The 13,110-nt window shown below is 44.5% G+C and overlaps 1 protein-coding gene across 1 annotated transcript in view; it reads left to right on the top strand.

Moving 5' to 3' along the window:
- The window catches only part of LOC140464659 (syntaxin-binding protein 4), a 115,768-nt gene that overhangs the window by 913 nt on the left and 101,745 nt on the right, over nt 1-13,110 (top strand). The gene's annotated exons all lie outside the window — the stretch shown is intronic.

Raw genomic sequence — 13,110 nt, 5'->3', positions numbered from 1 at the left:
GGGCTTTATTAGTGCAAGTGACGGGAAACTAATACCCACAAAAAGCAACAAGAGATATCTCCATTCAAACACCAGCAGATTTCAGCTAGTTTTGCAATCGAGGGCTGGGATGCAAGTATTAAAGAGGTAATTCCTAGTCAGTAAATTTTAAGAGTTATTGCAGTGTAAGTCATAGAGTCATACAGATGTACAGCATGGAAACAGACCCTTCGGTCCAACCTGTCCATGCCGACCAGATATCCCAACCCAATCTAGTCCCACCTGCCAGCACCCAGCCCATATCCCTCCAAACCCTTCCTATTCATATACCCATCCAAATGCCTCTTAAATGTTGCAATTGTACCAGCCTCCACCACTTCCTCTGGCAGCTCATTCCATACACACACCACCCTCTGCGTGAAAAAGTTGCCCGTTAGGTCTCTTTTATATCATTCCCCTCTCACCCTAAACCTATGCCCTCTAGTTCTGGACTCCCCCACCCCAGGGAAAAGACTTTGCCTATTTAGCCTATCTATGCCCCTCATAATTTTGTAAACCTCTAGTAAGGTTAGCGCAAGTTTTATTTGGGTGCTGTGTTATTAAGACACACGTGTTTAAAGGTCTGATTTCAGCTTGTAGTTTTATTATTGATGATCATCAATTGAATGTACTTGGAGATGCCACACAGCCGCCTTCCTGTTTAACCCTCTAGCACTGAATAGATTGAAGTCCCACTGAGTGGTGAATGTGGGCTTCTTATAATTACTCGCACGGAACTGGTGCTGGCTCGTGTTTCAGGAGGACTCAAGTGAGAAGGTGTTACAGGTTCTTAATCTTAGCACCAGCAGCCCTGATGATGGAGGTTGGAGGAGGATGCTTTCCCTGTACCCAGAAGAGTGGTCAGAATGCCAGCTCCTCCTCCCAAACCCCTCCTCTTCTGTCACAATTGGTACTAGTCACCTTAACCTCATGTCCTTACCCCATTCTTCCTGCAAACTCAAGGGCACCAGTGACAGCACCCACGTGCACCAAGAAACACCCCCTTTCTCATGGTGTCTCCTGAAGACTCCAATGAATTAAGGTAGCACCACAATCATACTTATTAGCTGATGCCCTCTCAGAATTCCTGGTGTACAAATTAATGAAAGCAGCTTACTGGGACCAAACATGTTGTTCCTAAGGATTTTCCCACTGTATCCTGGAAGGGTTCCAATTAATTAAGGTACTGTCTCACTCATTCTTTTTAGCTGAGGTCCCCCAAGAATTCCTATTAATAAAGTGTTCATGGGTTAAGTCCAATGTGACTCAAGCCAGAAGTTGAAATGTTAACTCTGCTTCTTGCTTCACAGATTCTGCCAGATCTACAAAGTCTCTCCAGCATTTTCTGCTTTTAGTTAAGATTTCCAGCATCTGCAGTATTCTGCTGTTGTTCCACCAACCCTCATGAGGTGTTACAAACCTCTCTCCAAACCTCCAGCATCAACAAAAAAACTGACGTAACGTTAAGTAGTAACTTGTCCTCAGGAACAACTAGTTTGCTCTCAGTCAGCTTTTCCTGTCTATGAGCCAATCCTTTACCCATCCCAACCCGAACCTTATTCCTAATCCCAACCCGAACCCTATTCCTAATCCCAACCCGAACCCCATTCCTAATCCCAACCCGAACCCTATTCCTAATCCCAACCCGAACCCCATTCCTAATCCCAACCCGAACCCCATTCCTAATCCCAACCTGAACCCTATTCCTAATCCCAACCCGAACCCCATTCCTAATCCCAACCCGAACCTTATTCCTAATCCCAACCCGAACCCCATTCCTAATCCCAACCCGAACCTTATTCCTAATCCCAACCCGAACCCTATTCCTAATCCCAACCCGAACCCCATTCCTAATCCCAACCTGAACCCTATTCCTAATCCCAACCCGAACCCCATTCCTAATCCCAACCCGAACCTTATTCCTAATCTCAACCCAAACCCCATTCCTAATCCCAACCCGAACCTTATTCCTAATCCCAACCTGAACCCCATTCCTAATCCCAACCCGAACCTTATTCCTAATCCCAACCCGAACCTTATTCCTAATCCCAACCCGAACCCTATTCCTAATCCCAACCCGAACCCCATTCCTAATCCCAACCCGAACCTTATTCCTAATCTCAACCCAAACCCCATTCCTAATCCCAACCCGAACCTTATTCCTAATCCTAACCCGAACCCCATTCCTAATCCCAACCTGAACCCTATTCCTAATCCCAACCCGAACCCCATTCCTAATCCCAACCCGAACCTTATTCCTAATCTCAACCCGAACCCTATTCCTAATCCCAACCCGAACCTTATTCCTAATCTCAACCCAAACCCCATTCCTAATCCCAACCTGAACCCTATTCCTAATCCCAACCCGAACCCCATTCCTAATCCCAACCCGAACCTTATTCCTAATCTCAACCCGAACCCTATTCCTAATCCCAACCCGAACCTTATTCCTAATCTCAACCCGAACCCCATTCCTAATCCCAACCCGAACCTTATTCCTAATCCTAACCCGAACCCCATTCCTAATCCCAACCTGAACCCTATTCCTAATCCCAACCCGAACCCCATTCCTAATCCCAACCCGAACCTTATTCCTAATCCCAACCCGAATCCCATTCCTAATCCCAACCTGAACCTTATTCCTAATCTCAACCCGAACCCCATTCCTAACCCCAACTCGAACCTTATTCATAATCCTAACCCGAACCCTATTCCTAATCCCAACCCGAACCCTATTCCTAATCCCAATTTGAACCCTACTCCTAATCCCAACCTGCACCTTTTTCCTAATCCTAACCCGAACCCCATTCCTAATCCCAACCTGAACCCTATTCCTAATCCCCTCCTGAATCCTATTCCTAATCCTAACCCGAACCCAACAACGTGAGAGTTTATGAATGACACCTTTTGAAATTCCAAAACCAGCTCCTCTTTATCTATTGACCAATCACCAGCTCAAAAAATGTGAATCAATTCGACAGCCACAATTACCTTTCGTAAAATCACCTTGGCTTTGTGAGATAGCACTGTAATTTCTTTTATAAAGTTGTATGGTAAGTCTTCCTCAATAACATACTCCAACGTTCTCCATGATTGATGACAAGATAACTAGCATGGAGTTCTCACTCCCTCCTTTCCTGAATGAACAAAGGGAAAGGTGCTCATTAGAGAGAGGGAGATGACTGTTACAGGACATTGGTGAAGCCTGTTCTGGAATACTCTGTCCAGTTCTGATCGTCCAGTTATAGGAAGGATATTATTAAGCTGGAGAGGGTTCAGAAGAGATTTCCCAGGATGTTGCCGGGTATGGAAGGTTTAAGTTATAAAGAAAGGCTGGGATTTTTTTCACTGGAGTGTAGGAGGTTGATAGGTGACCTTATAGAGGTTTATAAAATAATGAGGGGTACAGATAGAGTTAATGGTAGTTGTCTTTTTCCTAGGATGGAGGATTTCAAGATGAGGGGGCACATTTTTAAGGAGAGAGATTTAAGAAAGGCATGAGGAGCAAATGTTTTACACAGAGGGTGGTTCACCTGTGGAATGAACTTCCTGAGCAAATGGTGGATCTGGATGCAATTGCATCGTTTAAAAGCCACTTGGATAGGTACAAGAATAGGTAAGATTTTGGAGGGATATGGAGCGGGCAGGTGAGAATAGTTTAGTTTGAGATTACATTCAGCTTGAAATGTTTAGATTGAAAGGTCTGTTTCTGTGCTGTATGACTATGGTAGCGGCCTGACTTGGGGGTCACCATGCCTCAGATGAGAAGTGAGGTCAAGAAGGAGAGTCCTTCATGGTAACCTCAGCTAATGGGGGAGGTAAACACAATAACTGCAGATGCTGGAAACCAGATTCTGGATTAGTGGTGCTGGAAGAGCACAGCAGTTCAGGCAGCATCCAAGGAGCTTCGAAATCGACGTTTCGGACAAAAGCCCCATCAGCTCAGCTAATGGGGGAATTGAGCCTATGCTATTGTATCACACTGCATGATAAACCAGCTAACTAGCTAACTGAGTTAACCAATCACCCCCAGCTCCTACCCAACAACGTTACATTCACTAATTTCCAATCTGCTGGAACCGCAGTGTGAGGTTGCAACATACAACAATGCAACAATGACCCGCTAATCTGTTATAATGTGATGGCAATTGAGTGATTAAATGATGAGTGATTAAAGAATGTTAGGGAGGCCTTGTGGGACAAAGGGTAGCATCCTTGCCTCTGAGCTAGAAGCTCTCAGTTTGACCCCCACTCCAGGAAGGTGCATTCACAACATGACCAAACGCATTGACTTGTGACCCACAACAACAGAAGTCAGTAAGAGTGGGAGAGATTCCTGGTCAGCTACGTGGTGGGCAGAAATCGGAGTCCCTCCCAATGTTGGCCGTGGCTCCACACCACACTGTCCATGTAAAAACGGAACAATGCTGGGACTTCCTGAGTGAACTGGAACTGCTTCCAACAGGAAGAATTCCCCTGCTGTTCCCCAGCCTCTGCTACATTAGGCAGGACCTAGGTTTAACCTTTCACCTGAAAGGCAGCTCCTCCGAAAGTAAAGTCCTGTCTGACATGCCAGCCCAGATTATGTGGCCCAATTTCAGGAATGGGGGCTTGAACCCATTAGTTATCACTCTGAACTAAACATGATACCTAAGGATATGATCGGCAGCCCTTTTAGTCTCTAGTGCAACATACAATGGGCATGGGGTAATGGTGAACCTCATGTTTTTGGTACCCCATTCCAATGACAACACGTGACAATGTAAAACTCAGCTGATATTTTTGGACTTGTCCTTGGGATGTGAGTTGTCTTTACTGTCCACTCCCTAACAGGTTTAGAAAGTCCTTCTGAGATGGTGGATGTCCTTATGGTCACTCACAGTGGGGTTAGGTTCTCAACCACCAGGACAGAAGTGGGTACTGCAGGTGCTGGAGATTAGAGTCAAGATTAGAGTGGTGCTGGAAAAACACAGCAGCTCAATGCTGATTCCTGATGAAGGACTTTTGCCTGAAATGTCGATTTTCCTGCTGCTCAGATACTGCCTGACCTGCTGTCCAGCAACACTCGAATCTTCAGCATCTGCAGTACCCACTTCTGTCCAGGTGGTTACTCTAATTTTGACTCTGAACCACCTGGAGATTTGTGCCATTGAAATGGCACATCGAAGGGTTTTAGATTAGCTTAGATTAGCTTCCCTACAGTGTGGGAACAGGCCCTTCGGCCCAACCAGTCCACACCGACCCTCCGAAGATAAACCCACCCAGCCCCATTTCCCTCTGACTAATGCACCTAACACTATGGGCAATTTAGCATGGCCAATTCACCTGACCTGCCCATCTTTGGACCGTGAGAGGAAACCCACGCAGACACGGGGAGAACGTGCAAACTCTACACAAACAGTCGCCCGAGGCTGGAATTGAAGCTGGGACCCTGGTGCTGTGAGGCAGCAGTGCTAACCACTGAGCCACCGTGTCATGGTTTGCTTTATAATATCAAATCCCAGATATGATGGTGTGTGATGCTGCATTGTAATTACCAGCATCAAAACGATGCAAAGTTCATCAGGACAGGTCCCATTCTCAGTCAGGTCAATGGCCGTTACACATTTTCTGGATTTATCTGATCAATGGGCATCTTATGAGCCTCCAAAGTACAGCTTGGTGGTGTTTTGGGGGCAATCTCAGTGCAAACAGGGGCACATTGTGCCTAAGTGGTCAGTGTCCTCATTAATGCCATGTGATAGTATCACAGAATCATTGGGGTGCTAAACAGAGGCCATTCAGCCCATCTGCAGCTCTCCATGGTACATTTAAAAGAGAGGAAAGGCCTATTTTTGATATTGGGCAGCCTCAAGCAGGACCCTTGGTTCGGCTACAGGAGGCACTGGAAATGCTGAGTGGAGAGAGGGACTTTAAACAGGTATTAGCCTATTACAAGGTGACCCTCATGAGTGTACACAATTGCTGAGTTTCCTTATAGGTGGCCAGTGCATTGAATATAGGAGTTGGGAGGTCATATTGCAGCTGTACATTGGTTAGGCTATTTTTAGAATACTACGTTCAATTCTGGCATCACTGCTTTCGGAAGAATGTTGTGAAACTTGAAAGGGTTCAGAAAAGATTTACGGGGATGTTGCCAGGGTTGGAGGATTTAAGCTATAGGGAGAGGCTGAATAGGCTGGGGCTATATCCCTGGAGTGTCAGAGGCTGAGGGATAACCTCACAGAGGTTCATAAAATCGTGAGGGGCATGGATAGGGTAAATAGACAAGATTTATTCTCGGGGTGGGGGAGTCCAAAACTAGAGGGCATTGGTTTAGGGTGAGAGGGGAAAGATGTAAGAGGGACCTGAAGGGCAACTTTTTCTTGCAGAGAGTGGTGTGTGTATGAAATGTGCTGTTATAGGCTGATACATTTACAACACTGGGGTGGCACGGTGGCTCAGTGGTTAGTAATGCTGCCTGTCAGTGCTAGGGACCTGGGTTCAATTCCAGCCTCAGGTGAAGATCTGTGTGGAGTTTGCACACTCTCCCTGTGGGTTTCCTCCGGGTGCTCCGGTTTCCTCCCACAGGCTAGAGATGGCCACAGGAAATTGCCCATAGTGTTCAGGCGTGTGTAGATTAGGTGTGCTAGCCATGGGAAATGCAGGGGAATGGGTCTGAGTGGGAGGGATGGTGTGGTCCTGCTGGGCCAAATGGCCTGTTTCTACTCAATATTCTATTCTGCATCTGGATGGTTATATGAATAGGAAGGGCTTTAGAGGGATATGGGCCAAATACTGGCAAGTGGGACTTGATTAATTTAGGATATCTGGTCAACATGGACACATGGACTGAAGGGTCTGTGTACATGCTGTAGATATCAATAGTGAACACGTTTCCAATGCATGTTTGGGTTGTAGACGTATTCCATCCCAATCTTGTAACTGAAAAATGGACAGTGCCACCCGCTGGCCCTCCCCTGATTCCATTCCAGTGAATGACTCAGGATAGCAGGAGGCCATTCTGGCCCTGAAGCCTGCTCCTCTCATGGCTGGTCTAAATGTGGCCTCACAACCCACATTCCAACCCACTCCCAACAATCATTGGTTTCTTAGTTAATCAGGAATCTATCTACCTCTGCCTTAAAATTATTCAATGATCCCCACCTCCACTGCAGTGTGGGGAAGGGGCTTCTACTGTAGCCCAATTCTCTGAAAGAAATTTTCTGAATCTCCATCTTAAATCAAGGAACCTCACTTTCAAACTGCGTCCCACTAGTATCAAGTCTAAATAATTGTTCAAAACAAAGTCACCGAACATTGAGTCCAGCTGATGAGTGAGTCTGTAATTCCAACAGGTTCCCTGTGAGTGGTCACATTTAATGTGTGTAAAGAGTTTAAAATGCTCATTGACGCAGATGGGTTAGATGTTTAGAAACATATAATAACTTGCAGAAGACCCTGTTTTTCCATTTCGCTTGTTTAATTTTCCGGGCAAGTTTTGGTGTTTGTTTGCGATGGGGGAGATCTGAACAAGGCAAAGATTCCAGCACAAGTTAGACAGCTTTTCAGGAAATTTTGGGACAATGACTCTCCAATGGTAACGCCACAACGACATGTGTCACTCGAATGGGAATCTGAAGGACGGCGCTGTTCCTGTTTCGGATTTGGACGCACATTAAAAACGTTAGGAGTGACACTGGATTTGAACACAAACACTTGACACCGTACAGCATAGGAGCAGAAGTAGGCCATTCAGCCCCTCGAGTCAATGAGATTGTAGCAACTGTTGGTGCTGTACATGACCCCATGGTCAAAGGTTTGCAACACCCTCAGGAGGCATGTATTCCAGCTTCAGTGCTGTACTGAAAAGACCCTACATTGACGCAAGAGCTGTCTTGTGATGAAGATTTTAAACTGAGGCTCCAGTTAAGGTAGAGTTCATTAACATCCTCCAATACTCTTGAGAGAAGAGCAGGATGTTTAATGACACCCTGGTTAATAATCTCCATTTACCTAACGTCACCACAAACCATAATGCCGTAAGAAATAGGAACAGGAGTAGGCCATTCAGCCCATTGAGCCTGCTCCACCATTCAACAGGATCATTGCTGACCCACAATCCCTCACATCCACCTTCCTACTCTTTTCTTGTCACCTTCGATTTCCCCAACTGATCAAGAATTTATCGACCTCAGTCTTAAACATACAGAAGGACTCTGCCCCCACAGCTCTCTGGGGCAAGGAGTTCTAAAGACTCATAACCCTCTGCAAGAAGAAATTCCTCCTCATCTCAATCTTAAATTGTTCTGGGATTATGCCTCTGGTCCTGGACTCTTCCACGAGGGGAAACATCGACCTGGCTTTTACTCTGTCAATATTTCAATGAGATCACCTCTCATTTTTCTAAATTCCAGTGAGCAGGGTCCCAACCTGTTTAGCCTTTGCTTATAAAACAATCCCTCCATACCGAGGATTATTTTAGTGAATATTCTCTGAACTGCCTCCAATGACGTGATAACCTTTTGTAAATAAGGGGATCAAAACTGCTCACCCTTCTCCAGATGTGGTCTCACCAGCACCTTGTACAGTCGCAGGTAGACTTCCTTATTCATTTACTCCAACCCCCTTGAAATAAAGGCCCACATTCCATGACCCTTCCTGATTACCTGCTGTCCCTGTGTGCTAACTTTCTGTGTTTCGTGCACAAGTTTCCCCAGGTCCCTTTGTGTTGTAGCTTTCTTCGTTAAAGAATATTCTGTTCTTTTGATCTCCCTTTCAAATTGAGCGACTACACATTTTCCCACATTACACTCCATTTGCCAATATTTTGCCCACATAATTAACTTATCAATATCCCTCTCAAAATGTTCTTTTCCTGTTGACAGGATCTTAGTTTGAGAAACTTGACTTCAATGTTCACCTGGATACCAGCAACTGATGTTTTCGTTTAAATTCAGCTGTGGGAGTGGGAGTGGGAGTGGGAGTGGGAGTGGGAGTGGGAGTGGGAGTGTGAGTGTGAGTGTGAGTGTGAGTGGGAGTGGGAGTGGGAGTGGGAGTGGGAGTGGGAGTGGGAGTGGGAGTGTGAGTGGGAGTGGGAGTGGGAGTGGGAGTGGGAGTGGGAGTGGGAGTGGGCTGGGCCAACATTTATTGCCCGTCCCTCGTTGCCCTTGAGAAGGTGGTGGTGAGCTGCATTTTTGAATCACTGCCGTCCATGTGCTGTAAGTTGACTCACAATGCCCTTAAGGAGGGAATTCCAGGACTTTGACCCAGCAATGGTGAAGCCACAGTGATATATTTCCAAGTCAGGATGATGAGTGACTTGAAAGGGAACTCGCAGGTGGTGGTGTTCCAGTGTATCTGCGGCCCTTCTCCTTCCAGGTGGAAGTAGTCATGGGTTTGGAAGGTGAGTTTCTGCAGTGCATCTTGTAGATAGTACACACTGCTGCTACTGAGCTTCAGTGGTGGGAAGAGTGGATGCTTGTGGATATGATACCAATCAAGTGGGCTGCTTTGTCCTGGATGGAATGAAGCCTCTTGAATTTTGTTGGAGTTGCACCCATCCAGGCAAGAGTGGAGTAATCCATCATTTGCCTGACTTGTGCCTTGTAGATGATGGACAGGCTTTGGGGAGATAGGAGAGGAGTTACTTGCCATAGTATTCCTGGCCTCTGACCTCTTCATGGAGCCACTATGTTTATATGCAAGTCGAGTTTCTGGTCAATGGTAATCCCTGGAATGTTGATAGTGGGGGATTCAGTGATGGTAACATCATTGAGTGTCAGGGAGCAGGGGTTAGATTGTCTCTTATTGTTGATGGTCATAGCTGGCATTTGTGTGGCGTGATTGTTACATCGAGCAGATGTGGAGGAGCTGGTGTGGGACCGGGGTGGACAAAGTTAAAAAAATCACACAACACCAAGTTATAGTCCAACAAGTGTATTTGGAAGCACTAGCTTGTGGAGTGCTGCTCCTTCATCAGGTAGCTATAATCTAGTGTCGTGTGATTTGAAACTTCTAGCAGAGTTAATTGAATGTGAAATTTTTTGAAACATCCTGAAGTTGTGAAATGGTATGATAGAAATATTAGTTTGTTCTCATTCAAAGGAAGTTCAATAATGACAAAAAAGATGTTTTAAGGAGAGTCTTTGGGAGGGTTTTTGACTTTGTGCATTAACGTCAGAGAGAGGGAGTGATAGTGAGTTGGAGGTTTGGATCCTTTTCAGGACAGTAGGGAGAAATCTAAAATAGGCTGTGTTTTCACTACCCACTGTTTTATACTGTCTCGCAAAGCCAAATACAATGCTGTTTAAAGTATAAAGAAGTAGGCAAAAATAGAGGAGGGGAAAATTTCCACATCACTTTTTCATGTTGAAATGATTTTGTTGAAAATGTAAGTGTTGCTGATTCCTAATTTTGTTAATGTTTCAAATATCCTTACTCCCAAGTCAATTAGTGATGATTGAGACAATCACTGGTACAGACAGCACGAAAAGTGGCACCAGTTAAATAAAAGGGAGAGACTGTAGTCAATGCTCCATGTTGAGTTTGATAAGAGCATTCATATCTATGGTTTGGTCCGATTAGGATCAGGTCTCTTTATGTTTGAATCTTCTGCATTGCTTATTTGAAATTGTTAGAGACAAGAATATTTTCTGTTGCGGGACATGGCGTAAGGAAATGGGAGGTTCAAAGTGTTGTGCTGGGACGAATGTCACTGGCCCTCCTTCACAAAGCACTTAATTGTTGCTCAAAGCAGACACTTCATCAGTAATTTAAACTATGGAGGCACTGATGATGCTCCACCTGTACGGGTAGGTTTACTTTAAGACTCTCCTTAAAGATATGTTAGAGGCAGTTTATTTCCATATACTCAATGGTTTCTTTCTACAGTACATAATTACCTTTAGAGACAAGATTAGTCCTCACTGCCTGGCTAACATAGACGGTCTTGCGGTTGAGAAGTCTATTGTAACCCATGACATGACATTGCTGGTAGAATTGATCTATTTAATACAATCTGAAGTTAGATAAGGCTTCCTTTTATTTGACAATGACTGCTATACTTTGTACCTACAAGAAAGGTCTCATTGTGATAGTTATTGTGTTGGAAAAATTCAATTGAATGTTAATAGTCATCACGATGATATCTTTGTTCAGCGTGATGCACTCAACTGAAAGGGTAAAGTACTTTTCAAATAGATGAGTTTGGGAAAAAAATTCCAATTGTTGCTTGAATCCGAGATTTAAACCCTTTAATAACATGCTGTGTCCAATCCCCAACATAGCACTTTCTTGCTTATGGAGTTCAATACTTAGTTATCTTCTTGAAGTTAAAATGAAACCGGATCTGGGCATTGAGGTGAAGTGGGAATGGGAGATAGGGATCCGATGAGCTTTTTACAAATATATTTGTTATCTGGGGCTTTTGGAGGAAGTGGAATTACAAGCCATGAAACATAAAGAAGTAAGCAGTTAATGTACCAGTGTTTAACTGGTTGATAGAAATTAGGACTCCTTAGTTTAATAGACCATCTCTTATTAGCAACCATTTAGACTAAATGCTTTTTCACTTGGCGAAAAACGAGGGCCATCTCAGAGTCAAAGTCTAACATCAAGATATCTTGTAAAAACGTTTCATATATCGAAAGGAGGAGTTTAAAGAATATTAGTGATGAAGATCGACTGACAAGATTGCTTTGCCTGCCAATGTGTTTTCTCAATGTTAATTACACATTTGTGAGCTTTGCTACATTTTGCGGAAAACTATTTTATCTATAGATTACAATCATGTTTATATGATGCTCTCTAGAATTGTACATCCCACCCCTGCCCTCTCAGTGTGTCCTGGTGAACCACTTAACTGTTGTTACAGAAATGTTCCTTGGCTTTTAGCATCGCTCTCACACTTTTGAGTGACTTTTACGGGTAAAGAGATGTTATAGGGAAAGGTCAAGCTTCTAATGATGTCCACATCCTGGAAAATGAAATAAAAACCCAATGACTGTGATTGTATCATTGTTAAAAGTTGTTGATTAGACACATTATAATGTTAGCTTTTTGTAAACAGTATCTTGCAGTGAGACCTGAGTTATCCTTTAATTGGTGGCCTTAATCTTCTCTGAGTTGATAATGATGTCAGTCTGCTCCAGCCCTTGCTCTGTATCGAATGAGACTGACATTTGCTGCAATCTCACTATCACCATCCTCTCACATCCTCCCTGTGTTTGTGTTGGTTTCTTCTGGGGTCTCTGGTTTCCTCCCACAGTCCAAAGGTGTGCAGGTTAGGTGGATTTACCTTGCTAAATTGCCCCATAGTGTCCAGGGGTGGGTAGGTTAGGTGGGTTACCCATACCAAATATGGGGGTCATGGGTAATAGAGTGGGGTCTGGATGGGATGTTCTTTGGAGGGCTAGTGCAGACCCTTGTGCTGAATGGCCTCATTTGGCACTGCAGTGATTCTGTGATTCCATGTTGAGATTTAGTTTCCATGTTGAGATTTGCCGACGGTTAGTTTGCGTGGTGAGTTTGGTCGGATCGCAACCAGTGCCAGGTTAGGCTGTTACCAAGGTGTTTAACAAGCAATGGTAAGCATCAGTTGGGAACAACCCTCCACTGTCCAGCACAAATCTCGCCACGTCGCTCGAGAATAGCGAACAGGATGATCTTGGCATCAAGATGGGCATCACTGAATGTTGCACCCAATTCTACCACAGGCCTCACCTGAGCCCACTTCCCTCAGAGCCCAGTGAGATGGCACCCAGTTCTGGGATTGGTTCTCTCTGAGTTGGGGTTTCATTGAAAATAGAATGCTTACGTTTGCACAAATCATCTTCCAGTTCTGCGAGTAACTGTCTGATTTAAGAGCGTCAAAATAGGTCTGTGTCACCAAGATTTTAATTAAATCACTAGGTTCATTTCTTTATGCTGTCCATCTTAGACATACAATCGTTCAGCTAATCTCCTCATGGAATTGTTTTAAAATTTCAGGAAGCACTAGCTCAGTCACCATGAGTATATCAAGTTAAAACTTTGGTCAGAGCTTCTTTTAAGGTAGATTTGGCTGTCTCTAATTAATGATATGGAGAACAAGTGTGGTTTAAGAGATGTTGC

The sequence above is a fragment of the Chiloscyllium punctatum genome, chromosome 40, assembly GCF_047496795.1.
Source record: "Chiloscyllium punctatum isolate Juve2018m chromosome 40, sChiPun1.3, whole genome shotgun sequence".
NCBI lineage: Eukaryota > Metazoa > Chordata > Chondrichthyes > Orectolobiformes > Hemiscylliidae > Chiloscyllium > Chiloscyllium punctatum.
The sequence above is the reverse complement of the archived record's forward strand: the minus strand, read 5'-3'. Positions and strand labels throughout refer to the sequence as shown.